The 23,501-nt window shown below is 43.9% G+C and overlaps 1 protein-coding gene across 8 annotated transcripts in view; it reads left to right on the top strand.

Annotated features, from left to right (window-relative positions):
• Positions 1-23,501, top strand: part of UNC13B (unc-13 homolog B) — a 224,666-nt gene that overhangs the window by 142,985 nt on the left and 58,180 nt on the right. The window contains exon 1 of one of the 8 annotated variants that reach the window (XM_060199234.1): positions 17,737-18,248. The exons of 6 other annotated variants lie outside the window; for them this stretch is intronic. The gene's annotated coding sequence lies outside the window, so the exon portion shown is untranslated. Of the gene's footprint in view, positions 1-17,736; positions 18,249-23,501 lie in introns of those variants that run through there. One more of the 8 variants, XM_060199233.1, reaches the window with a different exon arrangement.

Raw genomic sequence — 23,501 nt, 5'->3', positions numbered from 1 at the left:
CCCTTAGGGACAACAGCAGTGGAGACCCACAGTTGTAAATTGGTGAGGCTTAAGTTCTTCTCCCTTCAGCAGTCTTTTTGTTGATAAAATTCAGGCAGGAGGTGGTATTTCAACTGGCAGACTGCTGGACTGGTACCAGCCGCTCCCGAGTAAGTAGGGACTTTTAAAAGCCCCAGGAATCTCTCCTCAGGTCCTTCAGTCCATGAGCCACACATGCTTGCGCTCACCTGTGGCTTGGTGGGTTCCTGGAGTGATCCTGGTTTTTGCTTGTTGATCCTCTTTTCATCTTTATTCTTGCTAGAGCCCAACAGCTAACATGCAGGTGGGCTAAAGGTATTACATGGGGAGAGGGTGTCAAAATTGGGAGTGAGACTAGAAAGCTGTATCAGGGGAGAGAGTAGCTCCTAAAAATGGGAAAAGTATATAAATGCCTTTAATTGTAAGCCCCATTGATCTGATCTGGAGCCCATATTCAGCGTGGAGTCTGTAACCTCTGCATTCCTGTAGGCCTGAGCTCACATCCCATGGTCATAGCTAGGAACGTTCGAGGCTGCACTCATTTCAGGACCTGTCTTCCTTGAGTGGCAGAGTATGTTGACCCAGCCTCCCTTCAGAGAGTGGGGCAGTTCTTACCATTGTGGTTCCATATTGAAGGCAAGGTCCTGTAGAGGCCCACAAGAGGGTAGGGTCCACTATGTTGTTTTTGATGGATATGACCAGCGATGGTGGAGAAAGAGGGATCTGTTAGAGGTGTAGGACCATCATAGCTATGTGGGAATCCCAGGATTCCCTGGGTAGAGCCCTGGATGATGGGGTGGCCTGGTAATGACCAAGAGAACCATTATAGAAGTAAAAAAGTCTCTTGCCCATATCCAGCTTTCGTAGTCCCTTACTTTACCTGACAAGGGTTAGTCTTAGAATGATTGAGGGAAGTGAAATGGGAAGTAGGTGAGAGGGGTATCTGGATCTAAGTAGAGACTATTTGACTGAGTACTTTATGGTGTCTCTTTTAGGTCTTTCTATTTGCTTGCTGCCCTTATTGAGTTACTGTAGCCTACTGGGCACTTTACTTCCAGGTGTGTATTTTCCCCTAACTTACGGATACATGTGCACATGTGCCGTATCTCATGGGCCCTGGTCAATATCTAGGTTCTGTGGCTGTTAGGAAGTGCACTACCTGGGGTGGATTTAAGGAGTCCTATGAGCTAGGAAAGGTCTCACCATAGAAATGGAGCTGAAGGGCTGTCATTCTAGGCCTGGTGTCTCTGGACACTGTCTGAAGTGAACCATGTCGAGGTGGCACTGGTTGCATTGACTTGGTTGAGTTCAGCAGATGTGGTGTCAGTTGGTGTGGATGGAGAGGAGCATGAAAGAAAGCGAGCCGAGCCCCAGAGGTTCAAGGACTGGGGGAGAATCGGCTTTTATAGAGAGTGGGAGAGGTCCTTGCTGTCTTACAGTTTTATGAAAGCAATAGATATTGTTATAACCAGGTTATTTGGAAGTTTGGTTTACTTTGAAAATCCCATGGTTAGGATTTACTGTACCAACAAAACCTTACATGACTGATGTCAAGTAATACTATTTACAAGTACAGAGAAAAATTGAAGGGAGAGGGAGGAGATAGAGAGACAGAGAGATAGCTGCAGACTTACTTCTCTGCTGGTGACGCATCCCCCTTACACATGGTAACGTGTGCTCTCAGCCAGGTGCACCCACTGCCCAGACCCCTGACATTTTTTTTTGAAGATTTTATTTATAATTTTTAAAATTTTAAAAAATTTTCACCAGAGCACTACTCAGTTCTGGCTTATGGTGGTGCAGGGGATTGAACCTGGGACTTTGGAGCCTCAGGCATGAGAGTCTCTTTGCATAACCATTATGCTATCTACCCCTGCTCAGATTTTATTTATTGATTCATGAGAAATGATAGGAGAGAGAGAAAGAAAAAGACATCATTCTGGCACATGTGCTGCTGGGGATTGAACTTAGGACCTCATGCTTGAGAGTCCAATGTCATATCCACTGTGCCACTTCCCAGACCACAACCCCTGACATTGGAATTTTGAGGAAACACATCTCAGCCCATAACAGATACCAGAGTAGTTTTTAATACTTTAATTTCAAGCCCTGTTGTTGAATAGACATTTGATGTTTTGCCTTGTCACCATACTGATACTTAACTCTCTAATCACATTTTCCACTTCCCATATAGAAGATGGGTGGCATACTCAGTGAGCAGCGGGAGTTTGATCAAGCTTAGGGAGTCAGAAAGGTGTGCCCTGGGGGGTGATGCATTGGTGTATCTGGTTGAGCACACACATTACATTGCCATGCACAAGATGTGGGTTTAAGCCTCTGCTCCTCACCTGCAGGGGCAAAGCTTCACTAGCAGTGAAGCAGGTCTGCAGCTGTCTCTCTGTACCTCTCCCACATAATCTCCCTGTCCTCTCTCAATTTCTCTCTATCCTATGCAAAAAAATAAAAATAAAAATAAGGTCACTGGGAATGGTGGGTCATGCAGGCACCAAGTCCCAGTGCTGACCCTGGTGGCAAAAAAAAAAGAAAAAAGTAGGGGGGTCTGGTGGTAGCACAGTGGGTTAAGCGCAGGTGGCGCAAAGCACAAGGACCAGCATAAGGATCCCAGTTCGAGCCCCCGGCTCCCCACCTGCACAGGAGTCGCTTCACAGGCGGTGAAGCAGGTCTGCAGGTGTCTATCTTTCTCTCCCCCTCTGTCTTCCCCTCCTTTCTCTCCATTTCTCTCTGTCCTATCCAACAACAACAATAATAACTACAACAATGATAAAACAATAAGGGTAACAAAAGGGAAAAAAATGGTCTCCAGGAGTAGTGGATTTGTGATGCAGGCACCAAGCCCCAGCAATAACCCTGGAGGCAAAAAAAAAGGTAGACAGATGGGTCAAGAAAGAGCTTTGATAATCTGCTGAACAGCTTTGACTTTTCCCTGAGAGCAGCCAGAGATTTTAAGGATGCAAGTTGACTGTCTACTTATAGGCCTACCTTGGAGCTTGGGCTTGATTCCAGACCTCCTCAATAAAGCAGATAAGCCCAGTCCCCTGGGTTCTCACACATGATAAGGCATGCATTCTCCTTGCTCAACTATCTCCTAGCCTCTCAGACCTTAGACTTTTAAAAAAATTCTTTATTGGTCTGGGAGATAACTTAAGCAGTTAGCACACAAAATCTGCATGCCTGACTCCTCAGATTCGATCCTCAACAACTTCATGAGCCAGAACTCTGAACAGTGCTCTCTCATTTACCAGCTCTCATAAAAAGAAACACATTTTTAGCAGGCCAGGCGATGGCACACTTGGTTAAGTGCCCACATTGCAGTGTACAAGGACCGAGGTTCAACCCTCTGGTCCTACCTGCAGGGAGAAAGCTTCACAAGCATTGAACCAGGGCTACAGGTCTTGGTCTCTCTCTCTCTCTCTCCTCCTCTCTCCTCTCTCCTCTCTCTCTCCTCCTCTCTCCTCTCTCCTCTCTCCTCTCTCCCTCCCTCTATCTCCCCCTCCCCTCTCAATTTCTTTCTGTCTCTATCCACTAAAAATAAATACAATACAATACTGTGGAATACTAAGTAAATAATAGGCTTTTTAATATAAAAATACATCTTTAAAAATTCTTTATTGCCACATTGGTGGTGGGTGAAATTCTTCTTCTAGCGTTAGCCAGAAGAACTTCTTCCATAGCCAGTCAACAGCGTCAGGTTGAGCCTGATGTCAAGTTTCGAGACCTCCTTTGAATCTGGAGAGGTGGCAGTCGTTGACTATGTGGGTCATAGTCTGTCTGGAGCCGCAGGGGCAGTTCGGGTCGTCTCTGGCTCCCCAGCGATGGAACATAGCGGCGCACCGGCCATGGCCTGTTCGATAGCGATTGAGGAGGGCCCATGGGTGAAATGATTAGCATTTATTTGGGGGAAATATGGAATTGTACTCTAACTCAACAACACTCTTGTAAAAATCAGCTAAAAATGTCTTTACTGCCTAAAATCACTCCTGAGACTACAGTGAATGAATCACTGCTGTTTATGGAATGTCTTGTCTTGAGGCTGATAGCGATGGACTTGATGATAGGATGGCGAGTGGTGGTTGTTGAAAGTTGGCAATTCTCTTTTTTCTTTTTCCATGATCTTTCTGGGGCTAAGTTAAGGGTGCATAGGATAGTTGACATGTGAGTACAGTTTCTCATCTCCCTGTGACAGATGTCTGTGGAGCACTGTGACCCCCCAACTTAGCTCCTTTCCTATTGTCGTGTGCCAGGACTCTAGTGCCTTCTCCACCTAGTCGCTTCTTCCTCCTCCTTCCTCGGAGTCTTTGGCTTTGGTATGCAATACACTTCACCCCATCCAAGTTTCACACTCTGTGTTTTCCTTTTCTGTCTTTCCTTCTCCTCCTCCTTCCTTCTTCTTTCTTCTTCCAGGGTTGTCGATGGGGCTCAGTGCTGGCACTATGAATCCACTGTTCCTGGCGGCCATTTCTTCCGTTTTACTAGATAGGAAAGAGAGAAATTGAGAGGGCAGGGGTAGATAGAGAGAAAGATACCTGCAGACCTGTTTCACTGCTCAAGAAGCCTTCCTGCTGCAGGTTGGGAGTGGGGCTCAAACCCATGTCCTTACACGCTTCCTTCCTCATAATACTATGCACCACCACCCAGTTCCCAGAGTTTTTCTTTTCTTTTTCTTTTTAACACTATAGGGGACGTACCTTTGACTACTGGTGGGACTAGGGTTTGAACCTGAATTTCTGCTGCCTCAGGCATGAAGACCTTTCTGCAGAGCCACTACACTAAGTAACCAGTCTTATGTCTTTACTTCTTAAGGTCCACCTATGGGATTAAGGGAGTTCTTAAAGTATGGCAACAAAGATGATTGCTTCATTGATTAACTCTCCCTTTCATAAATCATCTCTCTGTTGTTAACTCTATGTTGTTTGATAGTGCTTTACTCATTCTAGAAATTAATTTTTTTAAATTAGGTTTTTTAATTCTTTTATTTATTTAAGAAAGGAGACATTAACAAAACCAAAGGATAGGAGGGGTACAACTCCACACAATTCCCACTACCTGATCTCCATATCCCCTCCCCTCCCCTGACAGCTTTCCCATTCTCTATCCCTCTGGGAGCATGGACCCAGGGTTGCTGTGGGTTGCAGAAGGTGGAAGGTCTGGCTTCTGTAATTGCTTCCCCACATTCTAGAAATTCTTTCACAGTCAGAGTCAGTCCTCTCAAGGACTAGCCACTCTTTTGTCTGCTAAGTTTGTGTAATATTTGAAATGCTTTTTTCTCTTTCGTCAGTGTTCACAACACCTTCACCAGGAGTATATTCTGTCTTATGGAAAAGCTTTCTTAGTTTACCCCTGAGAAACAGCTCTTCATCTATTGGCGTTTGATCATGAACTCGTAGCATTTTAACTACATCTCAGGCCGGGTGGTGGCGCACCTGGCTGAGTGCACATGTTACAATGTTGAAGGACCCACGTTCAAGCCCCCAGTCCCCACCTTCAGGGGGAAAGCTTTGCAAGTGCTGAAGCAAGTCTTCAGATATCTCTCTCTCCCTATCTCCCCACTACTCTTGATTCCTGGCTCTCTCTATCCAATAAATAAGGATAATGTCTCACCTTTAAAAAATTATATTTATTTATTGCACAGAGACAGCCAGAAATTGAGAGGGGAGGGGGTGATAGACACCTGCAATATTGCTTCACCACTCTTGAAGCTTTTCCCCTGCAGGTGGGGACTGGGACTTGAACCCAGGTCCTTGTACATTGTAACATGTACACTGAATCGGGTGAGTTTAATCTTTAATAAAGATTTTTTAAAAATCCATCACATCTATAGTTACTTTCTCCCTGGAAGTCTTGAAAAACCTCAAAGTCGTCCACTGAGGGTTGGAACCAGCTTCTTCCAAACTCTTGTTAGCGTTGCCATATTGGCCTCTCATGAATTACACATGCCCCAACTGGCATCTACGGTGATGTACCATTTCCAGGTTTTCAGTTGTCTTTGCCCAGTTTCCTTTCGAGGCATCACTATGTATGGCAGTTATAGTCTTATTATGAAATGTGTTTTTGTGTGTGTGTGTGTGTGTGTGTGTGTGTGTGTGTGTGTGTGTGTGTGTGTGTGTGTGTTTTGCGTGACCTTGTAACGTCTCCTATTCTGGCTTTTTCTCCCTTCCGAATTGTGGGGATGCTATCATGGCTAAAGGAAGCCATCTTTTTTCTTTATTTCTTTATTAATTAATAAAGAATTAATGTTTTACATTCGACAGTAAATAGAATAGTTTGTACATGCATAACATTTCTCAGTTTTCCATATAACAATACAACCCCCACTAGTTCCTCTGTCATCCTACTTGGACCTGTATTTCCCCCCAGAGTCTTTTACTTTGGTGCAATATGCCAATTCCAGTTCAGGTTCTACTTGTGTTTTCTTTTCTGATCTTGTTTTTCAACTTCTGCCTTAGAGTGAGATCATCCCATATTCATCCTTCTGTTTCTGACTTATTTCACTTAACATGTAGTTCTTAAGTAACAAGGCTTGAGAGAAATGATTCCTTGACTCTTCAGAATGAATTAGCAGGCACAAAAAAAAATGTTACATGGTCATCTCCTTGTACAGAACATTTGGGTCACCAGGCACATTATTAATTAGTGGTAGGTAATATTTTGAAAGAATTTACCCCCACCTCCCCACAGCAGACCTCAACAGTAGGCTTAAAATATTCAGTAAACTGTGTTGCAAACAGATGTGTTATCATTCACAGTTTGCTGCTCCATTTATGGAGCACAAACCAAGTAGGTCTAAGATTTTCAGAATGAGAAATGAATGTTTGCTTCAAATTCAGTCACCAACTGCATTTGTGTCGAACTGGAGAACATCCTGTCCTTTGAAGCTTTGGTGCCAGCTATTAACTTTTCCTCTCTAGCTATGAAGGTCCTAGACAACTTCTTCTAATGTAAGATGGTTTCATCTACAGTTCCCTTAGCTGGAGCTACTAGAAAACTTGCTTCTTCACTTAGCACCTTTTTTTTTTAAGAGCGAGTGTGTGTGTATTTGTATTTTAGTCATTGTTAGGGCTTTATCACTCTGGGCTGACTTTTTTTTAGATAGAAAAACAGATACAGAGAGACAAGGGAGAAAGAAGAAGATACCTACCACAACACTGACTCTTCCTCCAGTGTGGTGGGGCCTGGCCTCAGACCTCACCCATGTGCTTGACAAAGCAGTGCACAGTCCAAGTGAGGTCTCCTGCCGACGCTTACCTTTTATTCTGGTGTCATGGACTTAGACTTCAGAAACCAGCCTCTGCTAGTGTCAAACTTTTCTTCAGCAGCTTCCTCACCCCCCTTTTATTAGTGATTTAATAATGATTAACAAGACTGTAGTACAATCCCATAAATTTCCCACTACCAGAGTTCTATACCCTACCCCCTCCACTGGAAACTTCCCTATTCTTTATCCCTTTGGGAGTAGGGACTGACACCCTATGGGGTGAAGAAGTTGGATGGTCTGGCTTATCTGCTTGCTTCTCCGCTGGACATGGATATTGGCAGGTGGATTCCCCAGCCTGTTTCTGGCCTTCTACAGGGGGATAGGGGTCTGGAGAGGTGAGACTTTGGGATACCTTGGTGAGGCCATCTGCCCAGGGAAGTCAGGATGAAATCCTAGTAGCATCTGCAACTTGGTGGCTGAAAGGCAGTAAGATATAAAGGAGGACAAATGGTTTAATAAACAGGAACTCAAAGTTAGGAATAGAGCAGATGAAACTAAGGGTCTTCACATGGGAAAAAGTTAGGTAGGTATGTTCCTAGGGGCCCATGACTTTAAGTCATCTTATGCCTGAGCTAGATAGCTAACATGCAGGTGGTCTAAAAGTATTGTCTGTGAAGATGGTGTCAGGGTTGAGAATAGGACTACAAAGCTGTATTAGGGCAGAGAGTAGCTCCCAAACATGAGGAAACTATATAAATATCATTAATTGTTAACCCCATTGATCTGGCCGAGGGCCCATGTCTTTTCATATTTAGCACAGGAGCCTGTGTAACCTCTGCATCCCTGTCAGCCTGAGCTCGCAGTCCATGGTCACAGCTGGGAACATTTTGGGCTGAATTCATTTCAGGACCATCTTCCTCGAATGGAAGCATAGGTCATCCCAGCCTCCCTTCAGTGAGTGAGGCAGTCCCTACCACTATTGCTCTACAGTGAGGGCAAGGTCTAAGAGGGGTCCATAAGAGGACTTATGATGCCTGATGGAAGTGACCAGTGATGGTTCTTCATCTTTCTTAATCATCATAGGATAGAAGTTATGTTCTTTGCTTTGATTGGAGGGGATATTGAGGCTTACTTGACCATGTATCACTAAAGTTTTCTCTGTACAAATAATAACACTGATTCCTTTCCTTAGTAGGTGCATATTCATGGGAATAGCACTTTTGGGGGACCATTTCACATTTTTATTTTATACTTATTAAGATACTCTTTTTCTTATAGATTTTAATCACCTATCACTTGCTTATATAAAGGAGGAATCAAAGTTAAAAGAATTTGATTAAGATAGTCTTAAACTTTAATCACACTGAGAAATGCTATGCATGTTCAAACTATTGTATTTACTGTCGACTGTAAAACATTAATTTAACCCTGGATAAAGAAATGAAAAAAAACTTTACTCACATCTAAAAGTTTGAATACTGAAATCGCTTGGGTTTTTTTTTTTTCATAATTTCTTTTCATTGAAGAAAAGTTTCACAAGACTGTTGTCAAAGGGGGTACAGTCTCATATCTCCCCAAAGTAGGTGCCAGCACACTCACCCACCACCCAGTCATCATCTCCCTCTACCACTGGGAGGACACTGAGCCTCCTTCTTTCGCCTCTCCCTTTTGAATCCTTGAGTCTGCTGAAATAGACCACGGTTTCACCCTGTATTTTCCCCACTCCTTTTTTTTTTCTCCTTATATCCTTCCCACTAGTGAGATCATTTGGTATTTGTCCTCCTCCTAGTTTATTTCACTTCCTAGCATGATTTTTAAAAAATATTTGTGAGTCGGGCTGTAGCACAGCGGTTAAGCGCAGGTGGCGCAAAGCACTAGGACCGGCATAAGGATCCCGGTTCGAGCCCCGGCTCCCCACCTGCAGGGGAGTCGCTTCACAGGCGGTGAAGCAGGTCTGCAGGTGTCTATCTTTCTCTCCTCTTCTCTGTCTTCCCCTCCTCTCTCCATTTCTCTCTGTTCTATCCAACAATGACAACAACAATAATAACTACAACAATAAAACAACAAGGGCAACAAAGGGAATAAATAAAATAAATATTTTAAAAAAATAAATAAAATTAAAAAAATATTTGTTTTTTTATTTATTTACTTCCTTTTGTTGCCCTTGCTGTTTTATTGTTGTAGTTATTGTTGGATAGGACAGAGAGAAATGGAGAGAGGAGGGGAAGACAGAGAGGAGGAGAGAAAGATAGACACCTGCAGACCTGCTTCACCGCCTGTGAAGCGACTCCCCTGCAGGTGGGGAGCCAGGGGCTCGAACCGGGATCCTTATGTAGGTTCTTGTGCTTTGCGCCACCTGTGCTTAACCCATTGTGCTACCGCCCAACTACCCTTACCCTGATTTTTTTAATTTAATTTTTAAAAATTTATTAAATGGAGATATTGACAAGACCATAGGATAAGAGGGATACAACTCCACACAATTCCCACCACCAGAACTTCCTATCCCATCTGCCCCCTTCCCCCTTGATAGCTTTCCTATTCTTTTTTAAAAATATTTATTTATTTATTCCCTTTTGTTGCCCTTGTTTTGTTTTTTTTATTGCTGTAGTTGTTGTTGTTACTGATGTTGTTGTTTTTGGATATGACAGAGAGATGGAGAGAGGAGGGGAAGACGGGGGAGAGAAAGACACCTGCAGACCTGCTTCACCGCTTGTGAAATGACTCCCCTGCAGGTGGGGAGCCAGGGGATTGAACCGGGATCCTTACGCAGGTCCTTGTGCTTTGCGCCACCTGCACTTAACCTGCTGCGCTACAGCCCGACTCCCAGTTTTCCTATTCTTTATCCCTCTGGGAGTATGGACCCAGGGTCCTTATGGGGTGCAGAAGGTGGAAGGTCTGGCTTCTGTAATTGCTTCCTTGTTGAACATGGTCGATCCATACTCTCAGCCTGTCTCTCTCTTTCCCTAGTGGGGAAGGGCTCTGGGGAGGTGGGGCTCCAAGACACATTGGTGGGGTCATCTGCCCAGGGAAGTCCACTTGTCATCATGATAGTATCTGGAACCTGGTGACTGAAAGAGTTAAGATATAAAGCAGAACAAATTGCTGACAAATCATGAACCTAAAGGCAAGAATATTGCAGATGAAGATTTGGGGTCTCTGTTTTGGAAAAAACTAATGGATCTATTTTAGGTATAGTCTAAGGGGCCCATGACTTTACTAGTTTTTGCCTGAGTCTGACAGCTAATATGCAGGTGGACCCAAGGTATTGTCGGGGGAGATGGTGTCATAGTTGTAAAAAGGATGAGAAAGCTGTATCAGGGCAGAGAGTAGCTCCCAAATATGGGGAAAATATATAAATATTGTTAACTGTAGGGAGTCGGGCGCAGCAGGTTAAGCGCACATGGCGCAAAGCACAAGGACTGGCGTTAAGGATCCCCGTTCAAGCCCCCGGCTCCCCACCTGCAGGGGAGTCGCTTCACAGGCAGCGAAGCAGGTCTGCAGGTGTCTGTCTTTCTCTCCCCGTCTCTGTCTTTCCCCTCCTCTCTCCATTTCTCTCTGTCCTATCCAACAACAATGACATCAATCACAACAACAATAACTACAACAACAGTAAAAAAACAAGAGCAACAAAAGGGAAAAATAAATAAGTAAATATAAAAAAACTAAAAAAATGTTAACTGTAAACCCCATCAGCATGATTTCTTCCAGTTTCAAGCCATGCTGTATCAAAAGAAAAGATCTCTCCCATCCTTATAATTGCGTAGTATTCCACTGTCTGTTTATACTACTTCTTTATCAACTCTGACCTTGTACACTTGAATGGTTTCCAAAGAATGGTTTCCAAACCTTAGTGGTTCTATATGGTTTTGTGATGCACATAGTCATGTATAAATCTTTTTTGAGTGTTTTGTATTCTTTGGGTAGATACCTAGGAGAGAGATTGCTGGATTGCATGGACTGCCTATTTTTAATATTTTGAGGACTATTTTTTCCATTTAGTAAGATTTTGTTTTGTTTTGCTGTTGGAGTAACACTTTTAATTTTACTTAAGAACTTTGCCTTTGCATTCACAAGAGGCTGGCTGTCACAAGAGGCTTGGCTTAGCTTTCATTATGCATTCCTCACTAAGCTTAATCATGTCTGGATTTTGATTTAAACAGAGAAGAGCTGTTCTTCCTTTCACTTGAACACTTAAGCAGCCATGTTGGCCTAATTTCAACAGTGGTGTATCTCAGGGAATGGAAAGGGTGAATGAAAAGTAGTGACAAGGAAATAATTGTTTAGTGAACAGTCAGAACACACACATTTGTGGATTCAGTTTATTGCCTTATGTGGGTGTAGTTTATGTAGTGACTATAGGCCAGTATAACAGGCCAAATAATAATAATAATAGTGAAAAAGTTTGAAGTACTGTGAGAATTGAAAAAAGATAACAGAGACATGAAATGAGTACATGTTGGAAAAATGATACCGATAAATTTCTCAGTATAAGGCTGCTCTAGACCTTCAGTTTATTAGAAAGGGAAAGAAGAGGAGAAATGCTGTGTCCGGCTGGGGAGAAGGCATAATGGTTATGCAATCTACTTTCACACCTTCAGCTCTGAGGCCCCAGGTTTAATCCCCAGCGCAGCCATAAACCAGAGCTGAGTAGTGCTCTGGTAAAGAAAAAGAAAAAAAAAAAAAACTGTCTGTGAGGCATAATAAAATGAGACACATGCACACATTTTGGGAATTCCCTGTAGCAGATCTGTGCAATAGGTCAGGAGATTGAGAGTGAGTTGGTTCTCCAGGAAGGGAGATTGGGGAGAGTGGATATTTTATAGTAACTGGAACAAAAAAAAAATGAAGCCTGGCTTAAGCATTGTAAAGAAGGTGGCTAATCCGATAGGCTGAAGGGAAAATAGACTGGACTCGGTGAGTTATGTGTTGGGTGACAGGTTGGGTGGGGCAATCTGTCTCTATATCAGAAGCAGAGTGTAGGGCTTCCAGCCATCCTCTGCTTGAGCAGAAACATCTCTGTGTGACTGTCATGGCTGAGCTCGCTTTCTCTTAGCTCTCTCTTCTCATTTCATATGTTCAGGCACTTCCCTTTCACCCCACCATGCTTCCTTTTACTCTGTCAGAAGTCCCCAAATAGTAACAGGTTTTCTTCAAGTCTCCTTTTCTTATTTCTTATTTATTTATTTATATTTTCTTAAAAATATTCGCTTTATTTTAATGAGAGAGACCAGAGCACTACTCAGGTAGAGCCTCACGCATGAGATTCTTTTGCGTAGCCATTATGTTCTCTCTCCAGCCCTTGCCTTCTTTTCTTTGAATGCTATTTATTCTCTTATAACTAAGGGCCTCACACCAGCTATTTCTTAATACATGTAAAAAAACAAAACAAAACAAACAAAAAAACCCCAACAAACCCCTTTCTTTGGGATCCCTTCATTGAGTCCAACAATGTATATGCCGACTAGGGTTATATTTCCAAAAGCATATGGAAACAGTGGCCTAACCAAGAGCATTCCCCAGCTTCGTGTTTGCCCCATGATATCTCTCAAAACAAGTCACAAAGGAACACAGAAAATTTTGATCAATATGAAATGAATTAGAGCACAATCTCCTTTTAGTAGTCGCCTTGAATCTTATTTCTTCATGAAATTTAAATTTTGGGGTTCCCAGTTGAGAATCCTCAGCACATGGCTCCTTGGTTTCTGTGGGAAATAACAGATTAAAGCAAGGCCAATACATTTGGTGAACTGGACTGGGACATATATGAATCTATACTAGTTCAATCCAAACTCTGAAAATTGTGACTTTTTTTAAATTGCCACCAGGGTTATTGCTGGGGCTCGGTGCTGGCTAGGAATCCATCACTTCTGGTGGTCATTTTTTTTTCCTATCCCCCACCTCATTTTATTTGATAGGACAAAGAGAAATTGAGGGGAGGGGCATATAGAAAGGGAGAGAAAGACATACACCCTATAGACTTGCTTCGCTACTCATGAAGTGTCCCCCTGCAGGTAGGGAGCAGGGGTGGGGGTGAGCTGGGCTCGAACTTGGGTCCTTGTGCTTTCTGATATGTGCATTTAACCGCACATATCACCTCTCAGCGCTTAAAATTGTGACTTTTTAAAAAACTTTACTATTATCTTTATTTATTGGATAGAGACAGACAGAAATCAAGAGGGAGGGGGTGATAGAGGGAGAGAGACAGAGAGACACCTGCAGCCCTACCACTTGTAAAGCTTTCCCCCTGCAGGTGGGGGCCAGGGGCTTGAACCTGGGTCCTTGCGCATTGTAATACACACACTCAACCAGGTGGGCCACCACCCGGCCCCTCTTAAAATTGTGACTTTTAACCAGACTTATATAAAAGGGCAGTGGACACGTAGATTGCTTGTAAGTTTTTAACATTTGACCTTGAATGTAAGTGGGGCCACAGCTTTTGGAAGAACAAGCTGAAAACCTAACCATTCATTCAGTCAGTCCTGAGAAGTTTACCATCATTTTATGTCCAGGTTTCTGCTAATCAGGTACAGTGCCTGACCTAATTGTAGAACTGAAAATCGTCAGCAGTTTGTGACTCCTTGGGGCTGCCCTGCAGCTTGTCAGGTCTGATTTAGGCTGCGCTGTAGTTATGTCTTAGAGTAGCAGTGAAGTCAGCACATCTCTGCCAGGCTCACCCCTCCGCTCACGTAGCATGTTGTTCAGGGAAGGAGAACCATTGCCTGTCATTCTCCGCCGCATGTATTCTGAGTGGTTTGTAGTGGGCATAATTCACCCAATTTCTCAGCTACCCCAAACACTCCGTTCTCCTCATGAAATTGATCTCAGCTGTGTGGCCACATGGCGGCCTCTTCCTGTTACTTTCAGATTTACTTAGTGGAGGAGAATCACAAGCAGACTCTTCCTCTGCATCCTGTGTGTATGGTTGTTGACCTTGGGAGTTCAGGGGGACTCCTGCTGGTCCTTACCTAGCCAAGGTGTGCAGTGACACCTAAACCAACACTCCAGATTGGAAGCAGGGACTACTTTTTTTTTTTTGCTTCTGGGCAAGTTGTATCTGGCCCCAGACTGGCTTGTGTAAGAGGGGAGACTGGTTGGTGAACCCCTCCTGTAGTATCCATGTGCTAACACTCTCATGCCTTAGCAGAAGGGTGAATTGTGTGCACCAGGTGGTCCTCTGACTAGCCCACTCAAGCTCCCCCTTTCAAGCTCCTTTCAGCTCTGAACCTTCCCACAGCTCTGCGTGAGTGTCAGTGTCTCATGTTGAATTTCCATCTTGACTCATCTGTCTCTAGGCGAAGATCTCTGCAAAGATTTAAATTGGGAACCAGACCTTGAGGATGTCTGTTCGGAGCATTTCACAGTTTCTGAATAAATGCCTTTCCCTTCTTAACCAGGTCTGTTTTCCCAGTTCACCCCAATGAGCTCCTGAGCAGCCCCACTTTTAAGGAAGCTTCCCAGCTCAGGTGGGTGCTGTGCTCACTCTTAACCTCAACAGAGCACCCTGTCCTTTTAACGTGCCTAGCATTTCCAAAAGCCAAATCCTCTGACAGGGAGAATGCTGCAGGGCTGCTTACGTGACTTGGGAGACAAAACCTGCTTGTCTGCCCCTGTAGGCTAGTCCACTAAGGAAGTCTGATTGTCCTTTTTTAATACCTGGCATTCTTTGTGCTCCATAGAACAGCTTGGGGGGAGGGAGTAGATAGCACAATGGTTATGCAAAGAGACTCTCATGCCTGAGGCTCCAAAGTCCCAGGTTCAATCCCCTTCATCACCGTAAACCAGAACTGAGCAGTGCTCTGGTAAAACAAAAAACAAACAAACAAAACTGCATCAGGATCCCTGCTTTTTACCAGCATTTATACAAACCACTATTTACCACTTTCTCACTCACTCTCCTTGCTTCTGCTGAAACACGAGAAGGTGAAAAGGTCCAAAGGTAATTTGTAGTCAAAGCCATATGAGCTCTCTTCTGAAGTTTGAAGACTACAGCTTAAGATAGCAAATTTGCCGTGACTCATCTCCTAGTTGAGCCTTTTGTTTTTCTGGAAAATCCAAACTGTTTAGAAGATGGAAAAGCAAGTGTTTGGGCAGGCGGGTGTGCCAGGCAGGGCCGCATCAGCTGCAGGTCTTACATAGATTCTGCTGATGAATGAGGAGGCAGGAAGAACCGTGCTCTGGCTCTGAGAATCTTCCCTGGTCTTCAGCGTGTGAGCTTCTCCTTGGGTGAGGAAGTTCAGCCCCATAGTAATGACGGTTCAGCAGTAACGACGGTTAACGGTTACTGCTCTGGGCTCTTGGCAGAGCAGCCACAGAGTCAGGGAGGGTATCTGACTGAAGTCGGTCTTCCTCATATATCTTGCTTTAAGCCTCTTTACCTCTTTCTCATGGCTGGAGTATGGGAAGTTCCCAAGGAAATTGTCTGTGACGTCTGAAAATTGACAGTTTTCAAGTTATTATTTTTTTTCCCTTTGTATGTAGATGTGGTTACAGTTACCCTGTCAGTCCTTATCTTTTCTGTCATACGGCCAGCTCCTGACTGGGTTAGGAGGTATGTGCTCTGCGATCAGTGTTGGCTGCATAATGAAGTGGATGGATCAGAATGAGTTGTTTAGCTTCTCTTGGAATCTGAATTTTCTCCTTGGTTGAGGGGGAAGCAGTGTAATTGGAAGAAAGCAGTAGGGAGGCAAGTGTTGGCTCTGGAATCTACACCTTCTCCACAGGATCTTAGATAAGGCAAGGAAACAATTCTTCATTTCAGAGTTTGTTTTATCTACCATTTAGGGCTGCCTGTTCTGAAGTGACAGATCGTAGGGTATCCCCCATAGACTAACTTATTCCTGGCTAATGGGGCCAGGTTCTCTTGTGGAATGTCATAAGGAATACAGCAGAGCAACAAAAGTAGCAAGGCAAGAGAGCCTGGCTGGGGCTGCTGGGTGGGTTGGACTTGCTCACCTACTGTTGACCTGATGCCTAAGGAAGAGGGGGGCCTTTTTTCATCGGATCAGAATCACAGAAGGTTGAATAAGAATGTCTCCACAGAGTTGTTGCTGGCTGATGGGAGCTCTAGCAGAATTCTGTGCTTCTCTAGATTCACCAGGTGGTGGTTCCCTTGTCTTGTGGCCCGTCAGCTTTGTAAATGGGTATCACAAGTCTCATGTTATTTTATGCTGCAGGGCTTTAAGGATCTTTGGGTTAAGCTTGGACATGATGTTGCAACAAACAACTTAAGTCCTCTTTGAATATGTAGATGTTTGATTTCTTGATGAACTTTCACTAGGATCTAGGTTGAGATATTAGAAATTAGGGCCAGACTAGGGCCACCTGACCAACAGGTCTCCAGGGAGACAGGGGAGACAGGGCTACCACAGTTGAAGAGGGACTAGGAAATTGGGGAAAATGAAACCAGGATGCTGAACTTTAGGCAGCTTTTTTTTTTTTTTTTTTTTTTGCCTCCAGGGTTACTGCTGGGGCTCAGTGCCTGCACCATGAATCCACTGTTCCTGGAGGCCATCCCCCCCCCCCCCTTTGTTGCCCTTGTTGTGGTCATTATTGTTGTTGATGTCATTCATTGTTGGATAGGACAGAGAGATGGATAGAGGGGAAGACAGAGAGGAGGAGAGAAAGACAGACACCTGCAGACCTGCTTCACTGCCTGTGAAGCGACTCCCCTGCAGGTGGGGAGCCAGGGGCTCGAACGGGGACCCCTACGCCGGTCCTAGCGCTTTGCACCACGTGTGCTACCGCCTGACCCCCCCCCCCCCCCCTTAGGCAACTTTTGGCCAGTCAGTGTTTATCATTCTAGTCTGCTTAGTTCCTAATTCTGGATTCCAAAACAATCTGTGATTCTGGCTTCTAGAGTCGAGTCGTGGGTTCATCTCAGCCTACCTAGCTTCCTCTCCATCTAATTGTTGTGTCAGCATAGGCTAGGGCAGCTTTTTGCTTTCCCTTTGGTCCTCCTGAGTCTGTGGAGGAAGAACTGGACTAGCCATCTACTTAATGAACGTGATGCTGTTTGTTGTTATCTGCACTTGGGCAATTAACCTGTCCTCTAGCTTTGCCAAATGCCAGTAGCCGATTATCTACACGTATAAAAACAAAACTAGCCCAACAACAGTAACAAAAACCTAGAGCTTATCTCAGTAGAAGGAAAGACTCCTTTTGTGTCATGTTCTGACAGTTTCTTGCTGCCTTGCGTCTACCCCGGAGGCTGCAGTGCCTTAAAGTCTAGGGCTGTGTCTTATTTTCCTTATATCCTGCAGCCCAGAAATGAAAGAGGTGGATAGGCAGGGGAGGGGGGCAGAAGAACGAAGGAGAAGGAAAGGGGGAGGGGAGAGAGTAAGATCTATATTTAGCGAGAGGGAGAGACACTCACCAAGGGTGTGTGAGTGAGCTTGCTGGCGAGGCTTGTGTGTGCGTGAGTGTGCTGGGGAAAAGGGGGTGTGTGCGCTGGGAACGTGTGAGGAGGGCTGGTGCCCTATGGGAGGTTGCAGGCAGGAAGCAGCTGGAGAGGAGGAGGAGCAGCAGCAGGAGCAGGAGCTGCCCTGCTTTCCGTCTCACTCTCTAGCCCAGAATCACTGAGTTAGAATTCCACATCCAGTTGAAGTTTGGCTGCTGTTACCTTCAGCAGGCTGGTCGGCGGATTCCCTCTCAGCAGAGAGGTGTGGACCAGATTGAATTCCTGCATTTTTAGTCAGCAAGACTCCTGCCCAGTCCTTCACTGAGGGGATTTCTCTGCTGGGCATTGTTCCTGTCATCAACTTTGTACGGTGGAACCAGCCAGCTGGGTGCAGATTGAGAATCACGCTCCTTGGCTCTGTCAGTTGGGCAAGCAGCAGTACTGTGGCTTAAAGTTCATCCTGTTTCCTTTTTTTTTTTTTTTTCCCGGTCAAACCAAGAAGTGCTTCTGAATGGATTTCCTCTTAAAGACAACAGTTGAATCCCCAAACTTGAGAATTGATGGTTTTAATGTGGCTTTTTGTAGATTTCTTAACTCTTACTTGGTTGCAACAATAAGGTAAGTGTTGAGTATCTGACTGACTCTGAACAACAAGCAGGGACAAAAGCAAAGCGTTTGTGGGTGGAATACGGAGCAGCTACATTTATTACATAACTGCTTCAGCCAACTTGCTGGCGGGGGTCATTATAATGAGTGAAAAACATCATACTCAGCACTGAGGTTAGAATCTCACATGCACGTGTTTATAGGCTGCTAGTCTCACCGTCCATGTCTCTTTGGTGTGCTCTTGTATGTTTAAAAACCCACCCACCCTTCTGGTTGTGTTCTTGTAGACAAGAAGTCTGTTTCTGTCTCATGATATGCCCATATGTTTATAAATGACCTGTTCATTCCTGTTCTGTGCATACAGATAGAAAACTCATTCATCTTAGATGAATAGACAAATTATCATTTTTTTCCATGTGCAAACATATAAAAATGTAATCTGCCCCTTTTTCTCATGCATATATGCGTTCACCCAGGTAACCGTCCCGTTCTTGTAATGCCTGTGCATATTTCCAGGTTTCCTGGGTATCTGCGTAAGTGTGGTGTCCTTCTGTGAGTGTATTAATTCACCCCTCTCATGTATGCATATTCTTATAAACAGAAAAGTCATCTCAGTTCCCTCAGTCTCAAATCTCTGCACATGTGCATCATAACCTCTCCATTTGTGTTGTGTGTGTTGTGTGTGGCTGTTAACTTCGTGGACTGAAGACACCCCTTGATGTCCTAACTTTACAAAGTGACCTTGATCAAGTCATTTCACCCCTCGGAACTTCGTTTTTTTCCCCCCTCCTTTGTGAAATCAACCATAATCTTTCTGCCTACCCCACAGAGTTGTTGTGAGGATAAAATAGGAATCATGTAAACTGTGAAGTTAAAACCAATGTAACTTTGCTAGTGTGATGTATCTCTCCAGTGGGAGTTTGTATGGGCGAGCAAGCCTTTGGCTCAGCTTCACTGAGATTCCGTTCTTGTCTAGAAGTCTCTAGGTCTTCTGCCATAGGGGTTGTTTCTGTTCAAATAACTAGCTACTCATGCTATAGTTTTGCCCCGAGCATTGGAAAGAGGTCACTTGGAATTGCAGGGCATCTAGACAGGCTCAAGTTAGGAGAGAAGAGGTCTCATTTTCTGCAGGTTGGGGACTTTAGTACTTTATAGCCCTGAGAAGAATCGAAACTGTCATAGAACGGAGATGTGCTGCTTCCAGTCAGGATCAGAGTGAGCAGGCGAAAGAATAAGTGCAGCACAGAGCATCCTGCTGCTTTGGAGAAAGCCCTTTCTTCTCTCTCTCTCTCTCTCTCTCTCTCTCTCTCTCTCTCTCTTTCCCCAGGACACTATTCAGCTCTGGTTTATGGTGAAGCTGGGGGTTGAACCTGGGACTTTGGAGCCTCAGGCATGAGAGGTTCTTTGCATGACCATTGTTATCTATCTCCTCCCCTTTCTTTCTTTCTTTTTTAAAAAAATATCTTATTTATTTTATTTTTGAGAGAGATATAGAGAGAAAAGGACACAGAGAGGAACACCAGAGCACTGCACAGCTCTGGCTTATTGCGGTGCAGGGGGATTGAATCTGAGATTTCAGAGCCTCAGGCATGAGAGTCTCTTTGCATAACCACTAGGCTATCTTCTACCCCCTTTTTTTTTTCTTAATATTTATTTATTTATTCCCTTTTGTTGCCCTTGTTGTTGTAGCCTTGTTGTGGTCATTATTGCTGTTGTTGATGTAGTTCATTGTTGGATAGGACAGAGAGAAATGGAGAGAGGAGGGGAAGACAGAGGGGGAGAGAAAGATAGACACCTGCAGACCTGCTTCACCTCTTGTGAAGTGACTCCCCTGCAGGTGGGGAGCCAGGGCTCGAACCAGGATCCTTACGCCAGTCCTTGTGCTTTGCGCCACCTGTGATTAACCCGCTGCGCTACAGCCCGACTCCCCCCTTTCTTTTTTTAATTTTTTATTTTTTTTATTTTACGGAGCATCTACTGACAAGTTTTGATGACTCTCCAGAGTGTCTCCTGCCTCAGCCATCTAGACCTGCCCACTATGGTAGCCACTAGCTACCAGAGGCTGTGAGGGCTACTGTAAATGTAAGATACGTGCCAGAGTTTAAAAACTCGGTATGGAAAAAAGAATGTAGGTATATGACCAATTATTTTTACATTTCTCACGTGTTAAATATTAACTTTAGATGGGCTAAATGAGATGCAGATAGCCTCTGACTTATAATAGATTGACTTTAGACTTTTCTAGTTTGTGGTGGTGTAAAGACAGTACATATTTACTAGAAACCGTAATTACATTTGTTTTGCTGACACCACAATGAAAAAGTAGTTTAAAAAGTAGTAACTTTTCAAATAGCTTTTATTTGTATATATTTTAGATATATATAGAGAGAAATTGAGGCAGAAGGAGGAAATAGAGGAGGAGAAAGACACACACATACACACTGCAACACAACTTCACCACTCATGAAGCTTCCCCCCTGCAAATGGGGATCAGGGGCTTGAACCTCGGCCCTTGCACACTGTAATGTGTGCTCTTAATTGAATGGCCCACCACCTGGCTCTATAAATAACTTAAAAGAAAATGTTGCTAGGGCTTCACTGCTTTGCGTCAGGTTTTTTTTTTCTCTTTTTTTTGCCTCCAGGGTTATTGCTGGGGCTCAGTGCTTGCATCATGAATCCTCTGCTCCTAGAGGTCATTCCTCCCCTTTGATTGCCCTTGTTGTGGTTATTATTGTTGTTATTGATGTTGTCATTGTTGGATAGGGCAGAGAGAAATGGAAAGAGGAGGGGAAGACAGGGGGAGAGAAAGATACACACCTGCAGACCTGCTTCACTGCCTGTGAAGCGACTCCCCTGCAGGTGGGGAGCCAGGGGCTCGAACCGGGATCCTTAGGCCGGTCCTTGTGCTTTGCGCCACATGCGCTTAACCCACTGCGCTACTGCCCAACTGCCTTGTGTCAGTTTTTAAGGGAGCTAGACTGAGACCACAGCACTGAAGTTTCCTTCAGTGTGGTGAGGCTGGGCTCAAACCCAAGCCCCATGCATTGCATTGGTACTTATTATTGGGTAGAGACAGATAAAAGAGAGGGGTAGATGGAGAGGGAAAGAGACAGATACCGCAGCCCTGCTTCACTATTTGTGAAGCTTTCCTCCTGCAGGTGGGGACCAGGGACTTGAACCTGAGTCCTTGCACACTGTAATGTGTGTGCTTAACTAGGTACGCCACTGCCTGGCCCCACCTGCATTGCTTTCTATCACCTGTTTTGGAGCTTCATCAGAAAAGAGAGAAATTGATGACCCAGTCCTGTCACATCTGCATTACCCAATAGCTAATTTTAGTTCAATGCTTCAAACATTCTTCAGACCCATTGTGCTTTAAGCAGTTTTTTGTAAGTTAGTGGTGAGAACCCTTATAGTCATTCTGTTCCTCCACCTTTAGTCCAGTGGACTAAACATTGACATTGCATGAAATTGTCAACACTTTTTTTTTTTTTAATCAAATAGGCTTTGTGCTAGATTATTTTGCCTAACTGTGGGCTAATATAACCGTCCTGAGTATAGGAATATTAAATGCATTTTCATCTTAATGATATTTTCAACTTAAGGTAGGTTTATCAGGATATAATGACATTGTAAATTGAGAAAGACCCATATATTAAAAATTAATTTGGGGCTAGTGAAATTAATAGCTTACTTGGATAGTTTGGCCAGATTTGCCAGATTTGAGCAGGACTCCCATTGCACTGGAGGAAGCTTTGGTCCTATGCTCTCTCTCCGTCTGTTTCTGTCTTATAAAAAAAAATATATTTTCACCTGTTTCTTTTCATGTTTGTAGAGCTACTAGCAATTTTAAATGCACATATGTAGTATTTCATTTGGACAGTGCTGCTTTAGAGCTAGCACCAGCACCTAGGGTCGGTGACTCTGCCAAATGCAAAGACAAAAATGGAAGATACTTAACTGTAGGGGTGACATGAATCACGGCAGGGAAAGCCTCTTAACCGGTCATGTGGGCTAGAGAGGTAGATCTCAGATAATTGACAGTTCTGGCAGGGCGTGGTACTTCCTTGACCCTCACTGTTTATCCTGAATGAGTGAGTCCTCCTAAGTTGTAAATGTATTTGAAGGAGCCAAGTCCCACTTAGTTTTACAATGAAAAAGGCTTGTAATTACACTTTCTAGAAGGAAACCTTGAACATGTTGTAGAAACAGAACTGGACCAGAAATTAGGAACCTTGGCTTGTTTTTTTTAATTTATTTTCCCTTTTGTTGCTTTTCATTGTTATAGTTATTATTGTTGTTATTCTTGACATTATCATTGTTGGATAGGATAGAGAGAAATGGAGAGAGGAGGGGAAGATAGAGGGGGATAGAAAGAGAGACACCTGTAGACCTGCTTCACCGCCTGTGAAGCGATTCCCCTGTAGGTGGGGATCTGGGGGCTCGAACCGGGATCCTTACACCTGGTCCTTGCGCTTTGCGCCACAGGGACCTTGGATTCTAATTCAGTTCTGCCGTCATTTTTATTTTCCATAGCATTGGGTTCTCGCTGTGTGCCAGTGGTATGCTTGGTTAGATAATTCCCTGTGCTATGCTTTGGGAGTTAAAAAAAAAACAACACAGCACAGTTACTGACATAATGGAATTCATACCTGCTATGGGTCCTTAGCCAGGAAATTCAAATACTAGTAAGGCAAACAAGCAAACTTGGGCAGGGTTCTGCCAAGTAAAACATTAATAGCAGGCTTGTCTTTATAAGGTCAAGAGTTACAAATTTAAATTAATCGAACTATTGAGATGCTGGCTTAGCTGGCCTGTCTAAAGACTTTCAAAATTAAAATTTAGAAAACCACTATGATAGCCAAATAAACTATTCCATAGGTGAGATCACAATATACTGTGAGAATCCTTATTTCCTTGCACTTTGCGCCACATGTGTTTAACCCACTGTGCTACCGCTTGACCCCCGAGACTCCTTATTTCCTAACGTACTCTTCCCAGTTCTAGCACTTTCTCATTTTGTGTTCTGGTCCCACTCAATCAATTGTAAGATTTGTTTGTGTGGTCCGGTAGGTGGCGCAGTAGATAAAGCATTGGACTCTCAAGCATGAAGTCCAGAGTTCAATCCCCGGCAGCATATGTACCAGAGTGATGTCTGGTTCCTTTTCTCTTTCTCCTATCTTTCTCATAAATAAATAAATAAATAAATAAATAAATAAATAAATAAATAAATAAAATCTTTAAAATAAAGATTTGTGTGTTTTG

The sequence above is a fragment of the Erinaceus europaeus genome, chromosome 10, assembly GCF_950295315.1.
Source record: "Erinaceus europaeus chromosome 10, mEriEur2.1, whole genome shotgun sequence".
Classification (NCBI taxonomy): domain Eukaryota; kingdom Metazoa; phylum Chordata; class Mammalia; order Eulipotyphla; family Erinaceidae; genus Erinaceus; species Erinaceus europaeus.
Note: the sequence above shows the minus strand (reverse complement) of the source record. Positions and strands in the feature narration are given on the sequence as shown.